The sequence below is a fragment of the Panthera tigris genome, chromosome A1 (assembly GCF_018350195.1).
Source record: "Panthera tigris isolate Pti1 chromosome A1, P.tigris_Pti1_mat1.1, whole genome shotgun sequence".
NCBI lineage: Eukaryota > Metazoa > Chordata > Mammalia > Carnivora > Felidae > Panthera > Panthera tigris.
The window spans coordinates 162,662,511-162,688,732 of record NC_056660.1 but is presented as its reverse complement, the minus strand read 5'-3'; the positions used below and the strand labels follow the sequence as shown (position 1 = coordinate 162,688,732).

The 26,222-nt window shown below is 36.4% G+C and overlaps 1 protein-coding gene and 1 long non-coding RNA gene across 14 annotated transcripts in view; one reads left to right on the top strand and one right to left on the bottom strand.

The window, feature by feature from the left end:
- LOC107180752 overlaps positions 1–9,736 on the top strand; it is a 31,140-nt gene extending 21,404 nt beyond the window's left edge. The window contains exon 4 of the long non-coding RNA XR_001511506.2: positions 9,290–9,736. This is a non-coding gene — a long non-coding RNA (uncharacterized LOC107180752). The remainder of the gene's footprint in view (positions 1–9,289) is intronic.
- Positions 1–26,222, bottom strand: part of PAM (peptidylglycine alpha-amidating monooxygenase) — a 274,684-nt gene that overhangs the window by 164,938 nt on the left and 83,524 nt on the right. The window lies entirely within an intron of this gene.

The following is a 26,222-nucleotide window of genomic DNA, read 5'->3' as shown; positions in this document are numbered from 1 at the left end:
TACTCTCTTCAAGGACTGTTATGGTTTCAAGTCTCACATTTAGGTCTTTAATCCACTTTGAGTTTATTTTCGTGTATGGTCAAAGAAAATGGTCCAGATTCATTCTTTTGCATGTTGCTCTCCAGTTTTCCCAAGACAATGTGTTGAAGAGACTATCTTTACCTATGGATATTCATTCTTCCTTTGTCAAAGATTAATTGACCATACAACTGGGTGTATTGCTGGGTTTTCTGTTCTATTCTATTGATCTATGTGTCTATTTTTATACTAGTACCATACTGCTTTAATTACTACCACTTTGTAATGTAACTTGATATCTGGAATTGTGATGCCTTCAGTTTTGTTTTTCTCCATATTCAACATTGCTTTGGCTATTCGAGGTCTTTTGTGGTTCCATACAAATGTGAGGATTATTTCTTCTGGTTGTGTGGAAAATGATGTTGGTATTTTGATAGGGATTCCATTAAATGGTAGATTACTTTAGGTGGTAAACATTTTAATAACATTTGTTCTTCCAATGTGTGAACATGGAATGTCTTTCCATGTCTTTGCATCCTCTTGAATTTCTTTCATCAGTGTTTTATAGTTTTCAGAGTCCAGGTCTTCCACCTCTTTAGTTTAAGTTTATTCCCAGATATTTTATTGTTTCTGGTACAATTGTAAATGAGATTGTTTCCTTAATTTCTGCTCCTTCAGTATTTGTGTATAAGAATGTTAACAGATTTCCGTGCATTGAATCTATATCCTATGAGTTTACTGAATTCATTTATCAGTTCTGGTAGTGTTTTGGTAGAGTCGTTAGAGTTTTCTATATAATCATGCCAGCTGCAAACAGTGAGAGTTTTACTTTTTCCCTATCAATTTGGATGCCTTTTATTTCTTTATGTTGTCTAATTACTGTAGCTAGGACTTCCAATACTATGTTGAATAAGAGCAGTGAAAGCAGACATCTTTGTCTTGTTCCTGACCTTAAGGGAAAAAGGTCTCAGTTTTTCACCACGGAGTATGATGTTTGCTGTGGGTTTTTCATATAAGGCCTTTATTATATTCAGTACTGGACATATCACAATTTTTAGTAAAATCAGTATTTAGATTGTATTAAATACTAGCACTGGTTTAGTAAAACCATAATTTAAAGATATATAAATGTTGTTCTTCACTGAGCCAAGTAATTGTCCTATGATTAACTTTCTTGAACACCTTTTTATTTTTACTAGAGTTCAAGAACTATGGCATGGTTTCTGAACCATGTTTGGATTTTTTTTTATTGACTATATTCCCTATGCTATACTATCCCCATGACTTATTTATTTTATATCTGGAAATTTGTACCTCTTAATCACCTTCACTTATCTTTAAAATATCTATCTAAAAATAAAATATCTTTATTTTAGCTTCATCCTTCATTGTGTTTGGATATAGATTTACAAGCTGACAATCATTTCCTCTAAGAGATTTAAGGATATTACTTCTCTATATTCTCTCTTATAATCCTGTTGTTGAAAAGTCAGACGCCAACCTAATTCTGATTTTTCACAATTTATCTATGATCTCTCTCAATCTCCCCTCTCTCATCCCCAGAAGCTTTAAAAATCTTCTCTTTAGCCTCCTGTTCTGAACTTTTACTGATGTGCCCTAATGAAGTCTTTTCTCATTCATTTTCTCAGGCATTTCTTATCCATCTTATGAAGTCATTTTAATCTGAAGATTTAAATCATTCTATTGATAAATATTCTTATATATGTCTTTGATAATTTCTTTTCTCTATCTCTGTTCTCTTTTTCAGAATTCCATATTTCCATGTGGGATCTGCTGGAATGCTCTTCAAATTGTAAAACCATTTCCTTTCTACTGTCTGTTTTGTTTACATCCTTTCTTAGAGATTTCCTCAACTTTTTCTATTTTCTGTGTTCAGCTATTTCTAATTTCTATTCCTCTCTACATTGCTTGTTCCAAATGAGTTTCTTTTCCTTTTTCTCTCTTTTTTTTTAAATTCTCCTTTTCAGTTCAGACACCTAAGTTCCTCTTCATCAGGGGGGTTTTCAATTCTCTAGAGAAGAACTTGCCCATCTCCTGAAAGGGTCAAATATGTTGCCAGTGTTCTGCAGGAAGAGAGAGGAGGCTGGAACAGACTGCATATTAATTCCCTGGTTGCAACCCCAGATAGCACTCCCAATTTCCACATAGCCCATCACCAAGGCTTGAAACTTTCATGTGGTCTTTTAGACCAATCAGCTTGCTTCTCATGGGGCTTACCTCTCAAGGACACTTAGTTGTAACACCTCCTGTTATACGAAGCTTATTACCAGTTCTCTACTTTCCACTTTCCAAATATGTATTAATCTGTTACTTGCTGTAGAATCTCTCTTAGTCTCTTTATCTTTTCAGGTTTATAATTTTTTAAAACTCCTTTTCCACCCTTTTTAGAGAGATTTGGGGAGATAAAAAGATAAAAATCATGTACTTAATCTGCCACATTGAACCTGAAGTCTCAGAAACACAATTTTAAAGTAGATTATCTGGAGATTATCTAGTTCAATTCCTTCATTTAATAGCAGAGGAAAGAAACAAAGGTAGGTTAAGTGCTCTGCTCGAAGTTTCTTTCCCACAATCAGAGGAGAACCAGGGATAAAATGTCTCCTGTCTATTAGTCCAGGATTTCTGTGACTCCCAGTAGAACGTCTTTCTAAGAAAAGCATTTTTCTGGCCTTCTGGATAAGGGACAAGAAATATACCACTGAACCATCCACTAATTACATAATTAAAGAGGAAACTAATAACTCAGGGGAGCATACACTGAATGCTGTGTGTCAAAAATAATGAGCAGCAAGGAGCTGAGAGAAGGAGAGATCCCTGAGGGACAGGGCAATTCCAAAAAGCTCCACGAAGCAGCTGAGATTTGCATTAGATATTGCCACAGGAGCTCCAGTTAAGGGGAGAACAAAGGCAATGTGTTGGCAGAGGTTCTATGTCAGGAGCGATGAGGGATCCATGCTTCACAGATTTTCACCAAGGCTGTTTTCATGAAACATAGAATCCACTCCTGCAATGTCCTGCATTTTGACACGTGCCCAGAACGCATAAACCAACAACATTACTGCTTGATTCTCTGGACTCTGTCCGTCTGCACAAGCCAATTATATTACGTTGACTCTTACTCTCTGTATTCTATATTGTGGAATCACTGGGTAGTTCTTCATTTTTTATTACAGTTTCATTATCTGATAGCCATTTTTTAAAAAGTGATACACCCCGAATTTTATGAAGCAGCTTCAATATCTATAAGTAAGACATGGTGTTTAAGGACTAAAACAGTGGTTATAAGACAAAAATATGGCTGGATGAGGTAGAATTTTAAAAATTCAACTGAATGCCACCAAAAACATCTAAAATTTGGGCACTTTTTTTTCTATGTCATATATCAAAAGAAATCAGGAAGCATTAATAAATAACTCTTGATAATAAAAGAAAAGCTTAAAATAAAGTATTCAATACTTACCTTTCTTAGGAAAACAATAAAATGCTTATTAATTCTAAATAAGATAGGTAAAACACAACAGCAATTATATTTGTTATTGTTCATACTTCAAGGCAGCTTTCGTAGCTAAAATATCACCAAATATCTACTCGCCTATGACCTTAACATATACACTACCTCTTTCAATGGAAAAAAGATAGTTTCTATTTAATTTTGTCAACTTAGTTATAAAGATGCAACTGGATATTTCAAAATAAAACAAATGCTTTTAATTAATGAGGCATAAACAAACAAAAACCATGTAATCAGTGGCAAAAACATTTCCATACACTTCCTCCTATTTTTTTTTTTTGCCTTATCTAATTCTGTTGAAATTCTAGGATTAGAGACTTAAAATATGTGTGCTTTAGCTATTTATTCAGGAATGCAGTGGGAGCCCCCACTACCTAGAATACAATTAAACCATATTTTGAATAAACTATAACTTAATTGAGGAGAGGTTTAGACTTAGATTATTCAAATCCCTTTAAATTAGTAATAGAAATAGACCCAAGTATTCTGTAACTGGGGATTCTTGACCATTAGGTCAAGATACATTCCTGAATTTGCTCTTGAAGCAAATGTCTTCATTTGCTCATGAATGCATGTCTATGCACCATATCCAAGCTTGCTCTCACAAGGAATCTTCCAGGACTTGCTCTAATTACAAGTATTTAAAAGAGAACAATAAAACCTATTCTTGTCCCCTTTATCTCATAGGGATTCTTGGAAGACAAAGAAAGACAATAGCCATGAGAGGCTCTGCATATTTTACTTTAAAAGACTTTCTTCCATGAGAATCAGTCATGAAGACAGAAACTGCTCCAAAAAGTCCAATATACTCTAGCATCAGTCTTACAGTATCAAAACTGATCTATATCCAGTTGCTGAACTATTCCAAAGTATTTACGAAATGTCAAAAAGCAAAGTGGGAGATGGGAGCCTATTTTTGAAAAAAATTAGACTAGATAAATAAAGTCATACACCTGCTTGGTACAAGAGTCCTCCGATTCTAGGATCTTTGAATCTTACGTACATATATAAATGCTTAAGTTCAGACCTACTCAGTTTGACCTTTTGAGGGGTAGGGTAAGCAATGTGTGATTTTTAAAAGTTCTCCAGGTTGTGAATCTCTGTTCTGCAGATCAATGTCATTCTCACCAAAGCCAATCTATTATTCTCCAAATGGGTCAGGTGAGAGGCAAAATCAGAGCACTGTTTCCAGCAAAATCTTCTGGATTCAGGTCACTATTGGGTCTTCCTAAATCTGAGTTTGATTCCTACAACCCCATAACACAATATTGTTCAAACTTGATTATTTCCCAGGGAGCTTAAAATACAGATTCCACTGCTCCTTTTGTTTCTTAAATTCTACATAAGTGAGATCATACAGTATTTGTCTCTCTTTGACTTATTTTGCTTAGCGTTATACTCTCTAGCTTCATCCATATTATTGCAAATGATGAGATTTCATTCTTTTTTTATGGGTGACCAATGTTCCATTGTAAATATATACCACATCTCCTTTATCCATTCATCTATTGATGGAAACTTGGGCAGCTTCCATAGTTTGGCTGTTGTAAATAATGCTGCAATAAACCTAGGGATGCATGTATCCCTTTGAATTAGGGTTTTTGTATTTGGGGGGTAAATACACAGTAGTGTGATGACTGGATTGTAGACTATTTCTCTTTTTAATTTTTTGAGGAACCTCCACACTGTGTTCCACAGTGGCTATACTGGTTTGTATTTCCACCAAAAAGCAAGAGGGTTTCTTTCTCTCCACATCCTCTCCAACACAGGCTGTTCCTTATGTTTTTGATTTTAGCCATTCTGACAGGTGTGAAGTAGTATCTCATTGTGGTTTTGACTTGCAATTCCCTGATGATGTGTGATGTTGAGTATCTTTTCATGTGTCTGCTGGCCACCTGGATGTCTTCTTTGGAGAGATGTCTGTTCATGTCTTCTGCCCATTTTTAATCAGATTATTTCTTTTTTGGGTATTGAGTTGTATCAGTTCTTTATATATTTTGGATAATAACCCTTTATCAGATATGTCATTTACAAATATCTTCTCCCAGTAAGTAGGTTTGCCTTTTAGTGTTGTTGATTGTTTCCCTCCCTGTGCAGAAACTTTTTATAGTAAACGAATGAGCAAAAGGAGAAAAAAAAAAGAGAGAGAAAGAAATACCAAGACACAGACTCTTAACTATAGAGAACTAATGGCTACCAGAAGGGAGGTGGATGGGGGGATAAGGGAAATAGGGAATGAGGGTTAAAGAGTGCACTTACCACTCTTCAATGAAAATATTTTTTTGGAAATTGTTATGAAAAAAATTAAATTTTAAAAATGCATCACAATATTGTTTGTTTGACTTCAAGTAATGTATACAAATATTTTTTAAATTAAGTAAACCGAGGGTAAATTAGTTTTGAGAATTTGGTATCAAATTTTAAATTGAAATTTTTAAAAATTTCAAAAAGAAAATAAGCTGCCACTAATTATTTCTTTGTAATTAAATTCTCTATTCTTAATAAGATTATTTTAAAAATGCAGATTCCAGAGCACACACCTACTAACTCACATCTAGTAGCTTTGGTAAGGACCTGGAATGCGTATTCTGATGCAGGTGGGGTGAGGATCAATTTTGAAACCATGGCCTAGGAGTTTTGATCACTCTGCAACAGGCATGGTGTTCCAGGGTCTTAAGATGATGTTCAGACTTCTGTAAATCTGATGCATAATAATCCACCCTACTGGTAAGTGCTCTAAACAAACAGGATCCCATCAGGGCCCCTTAGGATCAAAGTCTATTATTTCCACGAAACTTATCCTCCTTGACTTTTCTTCCTTGGGTCTTCACTTTCTTGGGTCAACCATAACTGACTGACCTACAACACAGGATGTACTGGAAAACCATTCCACTTGCACTAATCTAGGATAATATACCTTGTTTCTAAATATGGTATCTGGATAAGAACAAAAAGCTCAGAGGCTACCATGAGGGAATAGGTGGGTTTTGATGTATGAGGGAAACCGGACACAGCCAAATAGTCTTCTAGTCATGGTAGACTATCCCCACTCCTTTCCCTTCCAGTAATGATACACTGAAATCTCTTGATGTCAATGGCTATGACTGAAACAGAGCAAGATGACAAGAGAAGGCCTCAGGTGCATTTTAGTTCTCTCTGACCCCTACTTGGCTCAGACCACCGTATATTCAAGGATGACTGGAGCCTCTGTAGCTATCTCCTGGCCCTTGGCAAAAGCAGAAGCTTCACATGAACCAAAACAAACATGAGATGTCAGGGAGTATACCACCTTGCAGAATTATGAAAAATCCAGCATTTGTTTTGCACACCTTTATTCATTTTCCATTCAATGTTTTTATTCCCAGAAAGCAGGAAATCATTCTGTTAGTTGAATGAGAATAAGGTGAACTTGGATATTTGTCTAACCATCTAAAATGTTAAAAACAGGTCAGTATAAATTCACATACATCTTATGACAGCTGATAAATAGAGGGATGGACAACTGACAAAGGACTTGTTCATTAAAATCTAATGTACATACGTCTACTTTGAAGGCAACACTTTTTTCTGGAAAATAGTATGTACATGAATGAGTTTTTTTTGACAAAATTGTGTTCAAATTTCTATCCAAAACTGAAATTATCTTAAGGTGAAGACAATTGTTTCCTTAACTAAATGACTAAAAATAGAACTAAAAAAGAGAATTCTTATTCATGAAGGTGGTAAATGTCTTTCGTGTAGCATCTACACCATCAATAAACTGCACAAACACTAATTTTCACAAAAGCTCATAGTGCTAATTCTCAGCTCGCATAATTCACGAAGACATCCATGCATTTGCACTCAAGAACAATGCCTCTAAAATGTAATAATGGCATTTCTCTTCCTACCATCTTTTAAGTTCCCGCCTGGTTTTCTTGACTATTTCTGTTATCATAACACTTTAACAAGGAGTATCTGGCTTTTCGATACATTGCAAAATTCTAATTCAAGGTCTTGATGCACTACCAATGCATGTATACAAAGAGGATCCTCAGCAAAACAAATAAGCACCAAACTAAGACTAGGAACAATTCAGCACAAACTATTAATATGGTAATCCTGACCATAATGAACTGGTTGTTGACCAACTGTAGCTAATGATAACAAAGTTAAGGTGGTATATCCTTACTCCTGTCCTCTCCTTCATCTTCCTTGTCAATGCCCTGCCTTCAAAATATGCATATGCACACATGATGTGGACTTGTTAAATTTATTATGCCTTTGGTCAATGATTACAAGTATAACCACCATCAAGTGCTTCAAAATATGAGCCCTGACTCACAAGAAGGATTTAATAGGAGTATGTACCTAGATCACACAGTTATCAATCAATCAATCACTACTTCTAAAAAAATAAATAATGGGGCACACTCACTGTGCATCAACAGCTACCAGATGTGTATACAATGGGCAACATCAGCAATGTCCCATAGGAGCTCTGGCGCTCTTTCCAGCTAAGGCTTATTATTTTGATTCTGTGGTTCCAGCCAAATGGTTAAAGCTCCAGTAATTTATATATCTGTCATGGCAACAAAATATAAATCAGACTAACAGGGCTGGAATACTTTTTATTACAGCATAACAATGGCTCTCATTTGTTGAGCACTGACTATATGGTGGGGGGCTGTTTTTTCTTTGGTCACTGCTATATCCCTAGCATGCAGAACCATGCCTGACAGAAAGCAAGTGCTCAAAAATACTCGTCGAATGAATGAATGAATGAATGAATGAGGGCTTTATTGTCTGACAACAATCCTATGAGTTAGGTTTTTTTAATTACTTTTATTATATAAATAAGAAAACTGATAACATGAGGTTAAGTGACATGTTTCAGGTTCCTCAGCTGTTCAGTGAAAACCCAGGATTTGAAACCCAGTCTTGTAGAACTAAGAGATGCCAGTGCCTGCCCGCTAAACCTGCTGCACACACCACCTTTCAGAGTGATGGGCCAGTACAGGGAATTCATCTCTCCTTCCCAAATGGAAACAAACTCTTCTTCCTCTGCTCTGAATTACCAGGACACTTTAATTTGTACTTCCATTCAGGTTCTGTCAATTCTTTCTTCGTTCTATTAAAAGGAAGGAGAGCTACCATTTCCTAAGCACCTATCATGTTCCAAGCACCATGCGGGTACTTTCAGGAATGTTACCTTATTCATACTTTGTCACAATCTCCTGGGTAGGCATTTTATCCTCCATTTAATGAATGAAGAAAATGAAAATGAAATCTTTTGTCAGTATTTCCCAAACTGATCCAATAATAAGAATAATCTGGGATAGGAGGGAAAGGGCTTTTAAAATAGGAGCAGATTCTACTCCAAATGATTTTTCTCTTGTTCAGACAAGGAGACTAGATTATCCTGACTCCCCAAATAAGTGCTAACCCTTTAGGGTAGGGGTCACATGTGAGGCATCTTTGTTCCCTTCACTGCACATACTAGACCCTTAACAGTGTCTCACCTTTCTAAAACATTATGGTTTATAAGGTACATGCACAAGATTCCCCCAAATAATCATAGTACATAAGGGCAATAGGTTCATTTTCTTATGGGTGGGAAAAATAAAGCACAATCAAGTTCTATGCTTCCTGGATAAAGAAGAAAAAAAGGCGGGGGGTGGGGGAGGAAGGTAATGGAGAGAAAGAAAGAGATCACATTTTACAATTCAAAAATTTTTACCCAATTTTTCTTCTCCTCAGGTATACCCTTCTCCTGACAGTCACAGTGGGAAATCATTCTATATATTCAGCAAATCTCAGCATGAAGTAAGAGGTGTGTCAAGAGGATCACACGGGCTATATGGAATAGGCCTCTCAAAAACAGTACTTTTCTTTGCCCTAATCAATAAAATCTTCACCATGTTCCTATTCTATTATAGAACTGGTATTCTGTGAGATAAATTCTCAAAATAGAGCATCATGGAACAATTTGTAGGATGTGGTATGTATTTAAAGAGAAAACTCCATAATTCTCTGATTTCAGCTTTAATTGAGTTTCTTTAGGATATTTCCACTTAAATAAGTTTTCTTAGAAAAATGTTGCCCCTTATCATCTAAAGCACTCTCACCGGAATAGTCAGGAAGGAGTTTAGAGAGCTGAATGATATTAACCTAGATGTAATTTTACTATCTTTAGCTCACTCAAGTAGATACATTTTCACAGCACAAGAGATTTAAAAACCTAATTTTCTCTTAAATTTAATTATAATTTTCCCCAAATAAACAGAATTGAGTCCCCTGCACCACCACCACCAACAACAAAGTTTTTGTAATAATCCCAGTGAGAACACGGCCATTCCAAAAAGTGAACTTCCTCTTCTTACTTGGCAAGAAAACCATGAGAGGGAAAACCACCCCAGAATTTGGAAAAGGGCTTATTCATATGAACTGAGATGTCATGCCCTAAAATCTGAGATCAGTATACCCTTTGAGTGAAGGGTAAGTAGAACTGTGTGTAGGAACTCTGTAAAGTGAGACTTCGGAGAAAGGGGAAGGGCCATCTCCCTCTGAGCGGTAGAATCAGAGAAGCAGCACCAAACACACCTCCCAGCCTTGAATGGTGGGCTCCATGGAAGTTACGGTAGGACCTCACTCTGTATACAATCCTGTATATAGCTCTGTATACAGCTAATCAGCCACTTGACCTAACTGGGCCAGTGTAAACATCTCTGCCTAAAAATCTGATATTGTGAAAATGAGATGTTAGCTGAGTCAGAAATTCATGTAATATCAGGGCCAAATGGTATCAGGGGAATCCAAAGCAAAGCCATTAGCAAGCTGAAGTGACAAAAGGGTAGAGAAGCCAGAACATCCCTTCACAAATCAAAAGAGAAGAATGGATCAGTCACAGAGAGGAGTGATGGAAACTACACAACACCAAGGGAGCCAACTTGGTTCCTAACTGGGTTCTCTCCAAAGCCCTAGCATATTTCCTGTCCTGTTCAGAAAAGCATGAAGTGGCCTGATTTTCATTTACATAAACACTTTTTTGGTGATAATTTCGGTGGATTTCTAGACCTTGAAACCAAACAGCCTTGACTAAGGCAGCCTCATGGAGGAGGTGACTAAGCTAGGGATCAAGTGTCCAGCAGGTGGCCAAGCGGAAACAAAACAAAACAAAACAAAACAAAACAAAACAAAAACAAACAAAACATGCCAAAAAGAGAAAACAGCTTATAGGTCAACCTAGAGGCAGGTGAGCAAGGTGAGTTCTAAGAACTACAAGTAGTTTAGTATGGCCAGAGCTCAAGGAACACTGGAAGTGGGGAGGGCTAGAAAACGAGGCTGGTGAGAAAGGCAGGAGCCAACACACAAGAGGCCCTGTGATCCATGCCGAGATACATTGAGACTTCATCCTGTAGGTGATGGAATCACAGGTGTGTTGTAAACTCTGGCTGTGGAGTGGAGGCTGAAGTGGAGGAACTGGGAGCAAGAGTGGAGACGAGAGACTAATGAGAAAGTAAGCTTCTCAAGGGTAGTTTTGTGTGTCATTACTTCTACCATCAGGGACTGTTCTAAGGGAGGAGGGAAAAGAAAAAGGCATTCACCTGTTCCTAAGAAGCAAGTCAGTACAACACCCCATGAAATTAAAAGGTCTTGCAGCTCGGCCAGGGGTGCAGTTGATCAGTGTTCCACCCTTCATGCTTGTTGTTTTAAAGAAACTACTACAGCCTATGGGCTTGCTGACCCATGAGCAAATACTCCACCAAATATGACCTAGTGTGTGATAAAATATAGATGACAAAAGAAGCTCACACTTTGAAATACCACACAATTTCACACTTCATTTCCTCAGTTCTCATACTCATTTATTAATTTCCTATCATAACATAAAGCCCCATCAAGCTTTAGTTACTCTCGGAAACATGGCACCTTTCAGAAAGCCTGATAAAAGCATTAATAATTAAAGAGTGACTTTCAAAGAAGGGCATCTAAAACTCTTTGGCACAATTTATTTGTGCTATTCAGTAATACAAAAATTAAACATACGTACCCCTGAATAAATGGAACTTTGGATATTCTGACCTTAATTAGTTTAGATAACAGGACAAATCAAATCCCAAAACACTTAACTGAATGGAACTGGAGTTGTCAGGTCTGATGACAGTCTAGGCTGTGGACACAATAAACTTCCTACATTATCAATAATTTCTTTTACACACAAATGTAAAAAGTAGACAACCTCACATTTACAACAGCTGTTTGCTGCAACTGACTGCAAAGCATCATCTTAACACAACGCTTTGACTCTTGAGTGTGTGTCTCTTTCCACTCAGCTGTCTTCACTTATGGATGGATTCCCCAGGCTTAAACTACAGCCCGACAATGTTTTTCTTCCTCTCTCATTCCATGTGCCACTGGAGTGCAGTATCCTAACCGCATCTGAAATGCTGTTTGTTGTAAGGCATTCTTCGTTACCTTAGTTACAAACAGCTATCCCTGTTTCTTTTATCCTTTTATCCCTGCTGCTCAGTGACTGGTCCATGGATTACAATTTTAGCATCACCTGGGAGCTTATCAGAACTAGTCTCAGGCCCCACCCAAGACTGACTCAGTTCGAATCTGCATTTTATCAAGAACCCCAGGTGACCTTGAGATGTTTGAGAGGCACAGTTGAGGAGAGTTTGACTACAACCTAACATCTGATCCCAATTTTCTTTGAATTTCTTTCATTTTAATGTTTCTTTCTTTCTCACTTTTTTTTCCTTTGGAGAAATGGCTGCAAAGGCCTGCATGTAAAAATTACTGCCATTTACCTTGAGTGGGACCAGGAGGATGGCATGTGCTGTGGAAACAGAGACTAGATTTAAAGTCAGCTCTCTGAGTTCAAGTCTAAGCACTGCTATATTCACACGCTGTGGGATCATGGGCAAGTTATTTAACTACAAGGTTGAGTCTTTTGTCCGTTTTCCCTTGAGTTGAAGGGACCATTTAGTTTTTTGTTTGTTTGCTTTTAAGATCATGGTAGATTCACATGAATTCGGAAGAAATAATACAGAGAGATCCCAGATAACCTTCATCCAATTTCTCCCTATGGTAACATCCTGTTCAACTATCGTCCACAGCACATGAGGAAATCTGGTCTCTATCTTTTATAAGTTTGTCATTTCAAGAATGTTTTATAAACAGAATCATACACTGGGTCATCGTCTGAGATTGGCTTCTCAGCACAATTCCATTGAGACACATCCAAGCTGTTATACATATCAATAATTCATTCCTATTTACTGCTGAGTCTTATTTCATGGTACAGATGTACCATAGTTTAACTAATCATCTTTTGCAGGACATTTGGATTGTTTCCAGCTTGAGGCTTCTCTAAATTATGCTGCAATGAACAGGCATGTGCAGGTTTTTCTGTGAACATAAATTTGTTTCTCTGAGAATAAATGCTCAAGAATGCAATTGCTGGGTCATATGGCCATTTTGTGAGAAACTGTCATTCTCTTTTCTAGAGTGGCTATGTGTAAAATGATTTCTACTAGTAATGTATGAGTGATCCAGTTCTCCACACCCTGGGCTTTATTTGGTGTTATCGCTATTTTTACATTTTAGCCAGTGTGATAGGTGGGTGTGTAGTAATACTTTACTTTGCTTTTAATCTGCATTTCCCTGGTAAGTAATGATGTTGGCCATCTTTTCATACGCCTATCTGCCAACTATATATCTTCTTCAATGAAATGTCTACTCATGTCTTTTGTCCATTTTCTAACTGGATTGCTTTTTTTTTCTTTTACTGTTGAATTTTGAAAGCTTATATTATATTCTAGATAAAAGGCCTTTGTCAGATATGTGGTTTGCAAATATATCTCTGCCTCTGTACCTTGTCTTCACATCTTCTTCACAGCATCTTTTTCGAAGCAAAAGTTTTTAGTTTTGATGACTTCAATTTGTCAATTTTCCCTTTTATGGATTGTGCATTTAGTGTCAGGTCTAAGAACTTTTCACCTAGCCCTAGGTCCTGATGATTTTCTCCTATTTTTTTTTCGTAAAAGTGTTGTAGTTTTATGTTTCACATTTAACTGTGATACATTTTAAGTTAGTTTTTATATAAGCTGTGAGGTTTAGGTTGAAGTTATTTTTATTTTTTTTTCCTTTGAATTTCTATTTGTTTGGGCCAACCATCACTTTTGAAGTATACCCTCAACTTAATAGAAACTTTGCAAGGAGGAAAAAAAAAACAAAAACAAGAGTGATTACATTAAATGTACATATCCAAAGTAAGAAAGCACAGTTCTAGAAATATTAAAATGTTTTATCATGTGCTGGATCACATGTGGCGGTGCCTCTGCTCATGGATCAGCAAGCCCTTAGGCTGTACTGATTTCTTTAAAGCATCAGGACTGAGGATAGAACACTGTACAACATATCACTGACCAAGCTGTTAAGACTTATCATTTGGCATTGTGCTGACTTGCTTCTTAGAACAATGTTAATGCCCTCCTCTTCCTCCTCTCTTAGAATAGCCCCTGATAGTGGAATAAGAATGTTTCTAGATTCCAGAACTACCCAAATCCTAGTATCATTGTGCATATCCAGTGGAGAAATTATGTCGTACTCAAAGTCTGGCTCATAAAGTTATTCAAAACAGCCTATCCATTAATTGCTCTCTTTTTCTCCAATCTTGAGAAAGAAAAACAGAGCTGGAGGTATCACAATTCCAGTTCTCAAGATATACTACAAAGCTGTAGTAATCAAACCAGTATGGTACTAGCAAAGAAACAGACACATAGATCAATGGATAGAAAGCCCAGAAATAAGCCGACAATTATATGGTTAATTAATCTATGACAAAAGAGGCAAGAATATACACTAAGGAGAAGATAATCTCTTCAATAAATGGTGTCAGGAAAACTCGACAGCTACATGTACACCACGTACAAAAACAAACTCAAGATGGATTTAAGATCTAAGTGTCAGGCCTGAAACCATAAAAATTCTAGAAGATAACACAAGATGTAATTTCTCAGACATCGAACATAACAGCATTTTTCTAGATATGTCTCCTAAGAACAAAGGAAAGAAAAGCAAAAATAAACTATTGGGTCTACATCGAAATAAAAACTTTTGCACGTCAAAGGAAACCATCAACAAAACAAAAGGCAACCTACTGAATGGGAGACAATATTTGCAAATGATAAGGGGTTAATATCAAAAATATGTAAAGATCATACACAACTCAACACCAAAAAAACAACAACCCAATTAAAAAATGGGCAGAGGCCCTGAACAGACATTTTTCAAAAGAAGACATACAGATGGTCAACAGACACACGGAAAGATGCTCAACATCACTCATCATCGGGAAAATGAAAATCAAAACCACAATGGGATATCACCTTATACCTGTCAGAATGGCTAAACTCAAACACAAGAAATTACAAGTGTTGGTGAAGATGTGGAAAAAAGGAACCCATGTACAGTGTTGGTGGAAATGTAAATTGGTATAGTCACTGTGGAAAAAGTATGGGGGCTCCTCAAAAAATTAAAAATAGAAATACCATATGATCCAATAATTTCACTACTAGGCATTTATCCAAAGAAAACAAAAACTCTGTTTTGAAAGGATATATGTACCCCTATGTTTATTGCAGCACTATTTACAATAGCCAAGATATGGAGGTAACATAAGGGTCCATCAATAGGTGAAATGATAATGAAGATGTGTGTGTGTGTGTGTGTGTGTGTGTGTGTGTGTGTGTGTCTGTGTGTGTGTATGTCTGTGTGTTTGTAACAGTTCAGGAGTGAGCAGGTAGAGATGGTAGAAAAATCAAAGCTTGATTCTGGGTCCTAGAATGTATAAATAAACAGTGTGTTATCACTCCAAGTGCAGAGGACAACTGCCATAATAAATGTGAATCAAAAATATGTAATTTGGAAAAAGAGATAATATTAACCCAGCAATTATGCTAAGTACAATTTGTTAGTATGAGTTGCCTGGAAGAATTAGGCAATTTCACTCTAAATAACTGAATTTTAATGAAGCTTATTATATGTGTTATTTCTTGTTTCTATGCTAGTGTGTTTACCATTCATAATGACAAAGTCATCTTAAAAAAAATAAGTGCTCGATGACAGACTTACTCCTATACTGAAAGGGACAAGGTAAAAACAAGTAAAGGGGCACCTGAGTGGCTCAGTTGATTGAGCATCCAACTTTGGTTCCGGTCATGATCTTGGGGTTCGTAAGTTCGAGCCCCATGTCGAGCTCTGTGCTGCCAACTCACAGCCTGCAGCCTGCTTCAGATTCTGTGTCTTCCTCTCTCTCTGCCCCTCCCCTGCTCGCACTCTGTTTCTCTCAAAAATAAATAACATTAAAAAAAAATCAAGTGAAGAGTATGTCTCCTCTGTGGGGTGCCTGGGTGGCTCAGTCAGTTGAGCATCTGACTCTTGGCTTTGGCTTAGTTCATCATCTCATGGTTCATGGGATTGAGCCCTACACCTGGCTTTGCACTGACAGCATGGAGCCTGCTTGAGATTCTTTCTCTCTCTCTCTCAGAATAAATAAATAAACTTAAAAAAATAGTATGTCTCCTCTAATCTTCCAACAATTAAACCATCATTATTATGAAGTTAAACAGCCACCTGACATGTAACAAGGACCACTAGCCTTACAATATCCCTTTCCCTTTCCACCTTCAGCACAAAAACCCTAATTTTTAGCTAGTCACATTGCTGCTCAATTATAGGATGACATGCCTCACCCTCAACAGCAGATAGGTAAAGCCAAAGTATTATTTGTACGTCCTGCTTTGCCACTTCATCTATCCTGCTGGCTAAAAAGGGCATGCTATGACTGGAGGTTTCACAGCTGGGCTGAACCATGAGGACAAGGACTATACCTAAAGATGCTAGAGTGGTAGGCTAGAATGAGCCTGGGTCCCTGATGAATATATGGAAAAGCCAGACCACCTTATCTCCAAAACACATATATCTCTTTCCTTTGTGAATGAAATTAACTGCTATCTTATTGAAATATTTTCATTTGTTTTGCTGTATGTAGTCAAATCCACTCCCAAATTATATACCACTACTGCCCAGTAGGATTAAAGTCTGTGGGACCCAATGTATTAAACAAGTTTTCTACAGAAATTTTTTTATCATTGTTATAAACATACACTATGTCCAGAGAGGGAGGCAAGCCCTAAGAGATTCCTAAACAGAGAGAACAAATTGAGGGTTGATTGAGGGGAGGTAGGTGGGGAGATAGGCTAAATGGGTGATGGGCATTAAGAAGGGCACTTGTTTAGATGAGCACTGGGTATTATATGTAAGGGATGAATTACTAAATTCTACTTCTAAAACCAATACTATACTATATGTTAGTTAAATTGAATCTACTATGTCTAAGACAATACGGTTTAATTAAAGAATTTTTATGTCAAAGAGTTTCCAAAACAAAATAATCGTTTCCTCTAGACTTTGTTTTGCCCATGGCTTTTTTCCCATTAATATCAGCACTTTTGAATAGAAACAAAGAACATATTTATAAAACCCATAAGTAACAAATAAAGACAACCTAATTTTCCTCCCTTTTATGCATCATTTAAAAATAGTTTGGATCAATGTTGTTTCAAAGAAAAGAATGTTTACTATTTTTAACGTATCTTAATCTAACCATATGTAACTATATATTAATTTTAATTTACATTTATATATAATATTTGAATTTTCATTCTTCTTGTTTTACTGCTCTGGTTAGGACATCTACTACAACAGTAAATAGGAGCAGTGAGAGTAGACATGCCTCATTTCTAATATAAAGCGAACACTTCACATCTTTCAGCATCAAGCATGACATCTGCTGTGAGTCTTAGTAGACTCCCTTTATCCAGTTAGGGATAGTTACTTTCTATTTCCAGTTTGCTAAGAGTTTTTATTACAATGGGACACTGAATTTTATCAAATATTTTTGTGAAATCATTACTAATGTGCTTTTTTTAACCTTTAATCTACTCATGTGGGAAATTACCTTAATAAATTTTCTGAGGTCAAACCACTCTTTAACATTTTCGATAAAACACCTTCGGTCATGATACATGTTTTAAATATGTGTCTGGGTTCAGTTTTTATTATTTCACTGAGGATTTTTTCATCTAATTTTACAAATAAGATTTACCTTTAATTTTATCTTATCATATTCTCTTCTCTGGTTTGGACATCAAGATTATCCAAGACTTATAAAATGACTTGCAAATAAAACATTCTTCTAGACTGTATTTTGTTCAGTTTGTATATTCTCGAAATTGTTTATAGAAGTTTCCTGCAAAAATGTTTAGGCCTTTTGAGATTTTTTTGTAAATAAGTTTTTAACTAGTGACTGAATCCCTTTAATGGTTACAGACCTTTTCCAATTTTTATTTTTTCTTGAGTTAGTTCTGTTGAGATATTTTCCCAAGATGGTGTCCATTTGAAAGTTTCATTGATAATTTCGATTTAGTAAAAAGAGCAATACTAAATTTTCTATCTTGTGGAGACATTAATCCACTTGCAGAGTTAAGGGGATTAAATGAGCTTCATGGTCAGTGCCTAAGCAGTGTATTTTCCAGACAGTTCATTCCTCTTCCTTCATTTCCCACTCTGATGAACATTCTTGGAGTTTCCATTTTTCAAGTCCCTCTTAAATTGTGGTTTCTGAAAGCAAAAAATCCTAGGAAGTATCCTTGTACCCTGAGTGCTCATTACAATAGTTCATCTTCACATCAGACTCTTTTTTCTGGTAGCTACTAGAATTCTAATGATCTTTCTACGCTATACAGCTTTACCATCTTTTCATTATGCAGGTTTTTTTTTTTTTTTTGGACTAACTATAGAAGTTCTCACTACTGCATTAAATTATATTTGTTTTGCTCAAACCCATTTCAAATGATATTTGGGACCTTGATTTTCTAATCAAATGCACTTGCTGTCCCTTCTAGCTTTTTATTTTTTTTTTTAATTTTTTTATTTTTTTATTATTATTTTTTTTAATATTTATTTATTTTTGAGACAGAGAGAGACAGAGCATGAACAGGGGAGGGGCAGAGAGAGAGGGAGACACAGAATCGGAAACAGGCTCCAGGCTCTGAGCTGTCAGCACAGAGCCCGACGCGGGGCTTGAACTCACGGACCGTGAGACGTGACCTGAGCCGAAGTGAGACGCTTAACCGACCAAGCCACCCAGGCGCCCCCCTTCTAGCTTTTTAGCGTATGACACTGTGACCTACTTTAGGGGTAAAACTGAAACAAAAGGTTCCTCCCTTCACTGATTAGCATTTGGTAAAATTTTTCAGCCAAAGTTGGTTAAAATTTTTTGGTAAAATTTTTAATCTATCTTCCTGTTCTAGCACCCAACCCATATTTCCACTACACTTTCTGTGGATCTATATTTTTCCATTATAGATGGAAAAATATGAGTATATGAGTATATGAGATCTTTACTCTTTCATTCAGAACCTGTACTGTCTTCAAATGTTATCATGTAAGTTCACACAAAATACTCACATACTGACCTAAATAATTACCCTTTTCAACAAGGTCATGATACATAGAGTGGCTGCTTTTTAAACACTATTGCCAGAAACGAATTTTTTCATATTTTTGTGGATTTTCATTTTTTTTAAAGAAATGCTTATTTATTTATTTTGAGGGGAGGGAGGGCAGAGAGAAAGGGAGAGAAACAATCCCAAGCAGGCTCCATGCTGCCAGTGCAAAGCCCAACGTGGGGCTCTATGTCGCCAATCATGAGACCATGACCTGAGCCAAAACCAAGAGTCGGAGATTTAACCAACTGAGCGCCACCCAGGCATCCCATATTATTGTGGTATTTAATGCCAAACTTTCTCCTAAAAACTTTCCACCTTTAATCTTGATGTAATTTTATTTCTATCTCTGTGAATAGAGAGGTGCTATAGACTGAAAGTTTGTGTCCCTCCTCAAAATTCATGTTGAAATCCCAACACCCAATGTGATGATATTAGCAAGTGGGGCCTTTGACAGATGATTAGGTAGCAGTGGTACATGAGGAGGGCATGGTGTTCTTATAAGAGACATTGAGGAGCTTCTTTGTCCCTTCCACATGAGTATGCAATGTAAAGATGGCCACCTATGAAACAGGGAGCAGGTTCTCATCAGGTATTAATCTGCTGACATCTTGATGTTGGACTTCCTGGCCTCCAGAACTTTGAGATATAGCTTTCTTTTGCTTATAAGCCATCCAGTCTATGGTATTTTGTTATAGCAGCCTAAAAGGACTATGACAAGAAGATTTTGATCTATTTTCTTTTCTGATCATATTCAGCATTTATTCCAAGATTCTCATTCCTCCCATCTATAAATTAGTGGAGAACTGAATTACCCTTAGAGTAACATGGATATCAATAGGGATATTAAATCTAGATTGAAAACATCTCTTTTTGGTAACTCCTTTTTGGAACCAAAAGCGATAATGAAAGTTTGTAGATGTTTTTGAGAGAGACAGAAATAAGGGTGTTATGGTCATGCTTAAAAAACGACTTAAAGATATTTATATTTGAGATTCACTTTCCTTTTAAAATTTTGGTTCTAATATTTGGTTTAGGATGCTACATCTAAGAGATTTAGTGCTGATGCCACCCATTTGTCTAGTTACAAATAAGGGCGGCTGTGAGATCTGGAAGGAAGAAAAGTGAAGAGCCAGTAAGGTGTATACCAATCATTTATTTTATACGGATTCATTTACTGAATAAATAATTTCTAAGTGCTTAAAATACACCATGGACAAATGGAAGATTTCAGCCCTCATGCATCTTACATCGTAGCAAGAAAATGGACCATAAACACACAATAGTTTAATAACATTGTATGTTAGAAGGTGATGATCATCATGGGAAAAGGAGAGCAGAGGAAAAGAGAATGAGAATGTTAGGATAAGACAAGCAGTAAACTATGAGACTATAAAGGTGACAGGTGACCAAGACTCCCAGGAGGTCAGGAGTGAGAACACTGGCTGTCTACAGAGGTCTCCAGGGAGATGAAAGGGCTGGAGCAAAGCAGCCACAAAAAGGCAAATGTGCTGGAATCAAGTCAGGGGAGCAGCTCAGGCAGGTAATGGAGATTGGATCAGTAGAGCTTTATGGGTCACTGTAAGGACTATGGCTTGTCGTCAAATGGAAAGTCACTACAGAGGCCGAGAAGAAGGACATGATTGGATTTATATTTCAAATTAATCATTTTGCTTCTTTATGGAGATTGTGGACTGAGGGAAAGAATGGAGGAGAAAGGGGATAAAGCAAGGAAAGTATATTCTTCTTTTTATATTATAGTATTATAAATTTACAGTATTTTTTAATGCTTTATTTATTTTTGAGAGAGAGAGCATGAGCGGGAGAGGGGCAGAGAGAGAGGGGCACTGAGGATCTGAAGCAGGCTCTGCGCTGACAGCAGCAAACCTAATGTGGGGCTCAAATTGAGCAACCTTGAGATCATGACCTGAGCAGAAGTCGGATGTTCAACCGACTGAGCTACTCAGGTGCCCCTATAAATTATAAATTTATTTCATTAATTTATGAAATCATTATACATTTATATTATTATAAATTATATTATTATTAGGTAGTATTTTTATATCTTATTATCTTTTTCTGTCTTATCCTGGTAGTTCAATCCAAAGTGGTAGCAGTTGAGGTAACAAGTGGTTGGATTCCAAGTACACTTTATAGGTAGAGAAAATGGGATATCCTAATGGACTGTGTATGAGATGTGGGAGACTTTAACTAGAAAAGCTCTCAAGCAGAAGAAGTAAAGGAGAAACAGGAAACAGATAGGGTTGCAAGACACCCTGGGACAGATCTAGGAAAGAATATTGATTAGTTCTTGCCCTTTACCCCAGCTAGTGATATTAAAACCTATGATCCTTTAACATGTTAAAGAATATACTCTAACAACGAAATGGGACACTCCTTTCAGAGATGCCTCTGAAGCCAGACAAGTTGCTTCAAAATTGATATATAGTATAGTGAATCCCCTTGGTTTTCTTTTCAAAATATAAAGAGGAGGAGGCAAAACATACAGTAATAAAATACAGTGCAAACCTTGAAGATTGATATCATCCAAAGCTACTGGCTGAAGATATTTTGTGTAGTGATATTTTTTACAATAGCATCTATGTTTTATAGGTCAAAATAAAGAAGACCTGTTCTGTCTCACACCAAATTTAATGTCCTCTGTGTCTGGGAATGCCAAAACATCTCTCTTTGTGAACTGTCACATCTCTGGCTGGTGGGAGCTTTGCCCTGGCAGCAATGATTATTACACAGATCCACTACAGAGCATAGAGGTAAACAGGAGGGCAAGGGAAAATGAAAATCATGAAATGGGAGAGGTGCAATATTAAGTCTGATAGAAGTGTTTCTATGTTCTTTAATTATAACAAATATCCATATTTAGAGGTGTTGGGTTTTTTCTCTTTTTAGAAAAAATATATGTAGACCTATGTATGGTTAATTTCCTTTTCCTTTTTTTTTTTTTCTTCTGTTCCAGTAATCTGATCACAGATTATTATACTTTGCCAACAGCTATTTTGGGAAAATATTAAAAAACAAAGACAAAAAACTGCAGAAATCAGCACCCATCTGCTCCTTCAACACCAGCACCATTTCAATGATATTTATAATTCCTTTTATAATAATAAAGTATCTGCTCAGTGATTAATAATCCAAAATACAATAAAACAAAACCAAACAAAGGGCCCTAATGTAAGAAAGTAGCATAAGAAGAGAGGCTGGGTGGCTCAGTCGGTTAAGCGTCTGACTCTTGATTTCCGCTCAGATCATAATCTCGCGGTTCCTGAAAGTGAGCCCCACAGTGAGCCCCGTGTGGGGCTCTGCAGTGACCGCATGGAGCCTGCTTGGGATTCTCTCTCCCCCTCTCTCTCTACCCTGCTCAAGCTCTTCCTCTGTTTCTCTCTCAAAATAAATAAACTTAAAAAAAAAAGAAGTGGTATAAGAAATAAGTTTGGACATAATGCTGTACCTATCAAAATGAAGAAAAGCAACATGTTTTGTGGGCAGAACACTGAGGTGTATATTTAAAGATCTAGTGTCTAGTAAAAAATGACAGTACACGTTTTTTTCCTTCTGAAAAACTTGATTACACCCACTGAAGTCACTTGTCTGATGTCTTTTTTAAATTGTTTGTTTATTTTTGAGAAAGAGACAGAATGCAAGCATGGGAGAGGCAGAGAGGGAGGGAAACACAGAATCCAAAGCAGGAGACTCCAGGCTCTGAGCTGTCAGCAGAGAGCCTGATGCAGGGCTCCAACTCACGAACGGTGAGATCATGACCTGAGCTGAAGTTGGAGGCTTAACTGACTAAGCCACCGGGTGCCCACATTTGTCTGATGTCTTAATTGAAAATTGCCTCCCAGTAGTCACCTTCTACCCTACTATTTCAGCTGATTGTGGTACTACTGGATCTTTTCTATTATCCTGAAAGATGGATTTAATCGATGTCAACCCAAGAATCTCTTCTCTGTCCCATCTGCCCAAATCTCTACAACATTTCATCTTAAGCCTCTGCATTTTAAAGACAGATAGAAGGATGCTCCCCACAGCTCTTTCAACAAACACATCACCTGGCACAATTACCTAAATGACACACTTTTATTTTCAGCCACTAAATGCATTTCAGAATCACCAGGAATAGAAACACTTCTGGTCTAGGCAGGGTCTCTGTTGAGTTTAACTCTTTCCAGTAATAAAGCCCTGAAACTTTGGGAGGTAAGGGGAACACAGTGATTCTACATGTAATCCTTGAACATAAACTTTGACAACTGGAACTGGTTTTGATAGAAAGTAAAAGCAATTTCATGTAGAGTGAAAGACTAATGTTCTAGGGCAAGAGTAATGTTCTATTTCTTGAACTGGGTGTTGGTCCCATAGGAATATATGGCTATTCTTTAAACTGTCTAAGCTTTATGCATTCATCTGTATGTATGATATATATCACAATAAAAAAGTGATGAAATTTTCTTTAAAGATCTTTAGGAATTCAAATATTTCAATGCACTACTTCTGAGATTCAGGGAGTTGGAGGTGATATTTCAAAGATTATTCCAGACCTCTGATTCTATATTTATTACTTATTAGTCAATCCATCACTGTCAACTCTCTATATTAAAGAATATTTAAAGGTGAAAAACCAGAATCTCTTCCATCTTAATCGAGATTTTTAATCAAGAATTAAGAACATGCATGACATATGTGTTATCCTGATGGATTAGAATATGAAGCAGAGACCCTCTCCTCACTATTTTCTTCTTAATTTTATTTCCTGATCATTGACAGAAACTCATGATGAGACAGCTATTCCCTTTGAACTCACAATAAATTAAAAACAAAACAAAGCAAACATACACCTTGAGAGTATAATTACAATGATGCCACATTTCTCTTTTAAATAATAAAAATTACCATTCAACTAAAACTTGAGTTTAAATAAGTTTCTCTGACACGTAGAAGAAAACAAAAGTTAAGAAATTATTAAGTTGTATTCACATTTTTTTCTTCCCTTCTCTCCATTATATTTAGCTGAATTTATCATTTTACTACCTACTAACTGACATATTGGAAGGAACAATATAAAACTTTAAATGTAGATATTTTTACAAAAACATAAACATAAGTATTTGTATTATTAATATTCTTCTTCTTTTGGGGGCAAGTAATTCATGTCCAAAGAACTTAATGACCACTCTTTAAAATTGGTATGACTAAAGATAGTAAAAACGTACGTAGACTTTAAAAGGCTGTACAAAATACAAAAATGCCTTGATGTTTCAAGTCAATGACTGCTGATCTACAAATCGATACTTATTCACTTTTTTTTAACTAATGGAAATAATGGCAAACACTGTTAAAACCTTAAGAATGATGTCAATATAATCAATTTTTCTCCATCTTAGTAGTGAACAAATAAAAACACATAACTAAATATTCACAATGTAACGTTCTTTTTAAATGTTGCTTTAAAATGTTTAGAAGTTTTTCTATGAAAACTTATAAATATCGATACTGATTCCGGTAAATGCATGATGACATCCCTCACATAAAATATTTCTTTAGGGCCGTGGCATTTTTTTCAGTGTTACATTATAATTTAAGGTGAGCCACATAATGGATTGCATTATAATGAATCATACAACTCTTCAAATGACTTATCTAATTTCACTTTGCAGTGCATATATAAAACCACATATATAATTACGTTGTTTTTCTACATGCCTCTTAGGTTTCTTCTGATTAATTCTAAATGTGGTTCAGAATCCTGCTGTCTTTGGCTATGAAAAATATAAATACTGAAACAGAGGAAACTAGTTATTAATGTACCTTTTACATTTTATTTAATTGACAAGAGTGCATTTAGTTTCTGAAATTAATCCCATAATATATTACATTTTGTGCTTTCACTTAACAATTTACATCTTGGAAAAAAGTATATTTGTGGCTTGGAATTATTGTAAGACTAAGTACTATAAAAATAACCCATTTATTAATATGGTTACAAAATACAACATAAGTTATTGAAACTTATTTGCCTCAGTCACTGTTTAACCTCTGGGGGAAAAAACAAACAAAGATAAACAGAAACCATGCTTACCTGGCTTTTACAGGGGCAGCTGGGGTGGCATAATAACGGGATGGAAGAGAAACGTTATAAGGCAACGTGAGAGGGTCTATAACAGAAGCAAATACAACATGTGTGGTACTAAGAGAATGAAGCTAGGTGGTGGTGGAAGGATCAGGAATGCCTTGTAAAATACTCAATCATTATGCTTAATAGGAAATAAGAAAAGCAAAAGCACATTAGGGAGATGTTTTTCTGTCACTGGCAGATCTCTAAGTGGGGGAAGAGACACACCGTGGCACTGGCTTCAACTCCGGGTACATGAAAGTTGTGAGTGCAGTCAGGCTATTAGGAATCAGGCTGAGAATAAACAGAAAAAGGCTCAAGAAGGAAGTAACAGCCCCATCTTTCCACACGAAGTGAGCGGACTTTGCCTCCCCCCACCTCCCCAGCACAAAGGTGCCCTGCTCTCTCTCACTACTCTCTGGACCTAATCATAGTGAATACTTTCACTTGTTTGTGTGATGGTTCACCTGCCTCACAAGATGGGAAGCTTCAAGAGAGCAAGGAGCTGTATTGAATAATGCCTGGCATATAGGAGGCACTCGATCATATTGTTGAACAGAAGAATGAAATCAACAAGAAAAGAAGCAAAAGGAGGGAAGAAGGACTTAAAGAGTGGGCCACATAGGAAAGAACAGGATTAGAGAAAAAGAAACCACTATCTCAGATGCTACCCGCGGCACTAATCCCTAGGCTAATCCAGAAACCATTACCCAGAAAAAAGCTCAAAAAGAACATTTTGAAAGGGCTCTGCCTATCATGTATTCTACATATTGCAAAAGCTTGTCAGATTGAAAGCCAGAACATCAACTGCATTTTATACATATTGCTATTTCAACTAAAAAGTGGGGGAAAAAACATCTTTAATGGGGAATATTATAATTGAGAGCTTATTCAAATAAGTGGCTTTTTCAACATAAAATATTAATCTTTTCAATAATCATATTTGTAAGAAAGAAATGGAGTACTATTGTGTGGACCATAAGTT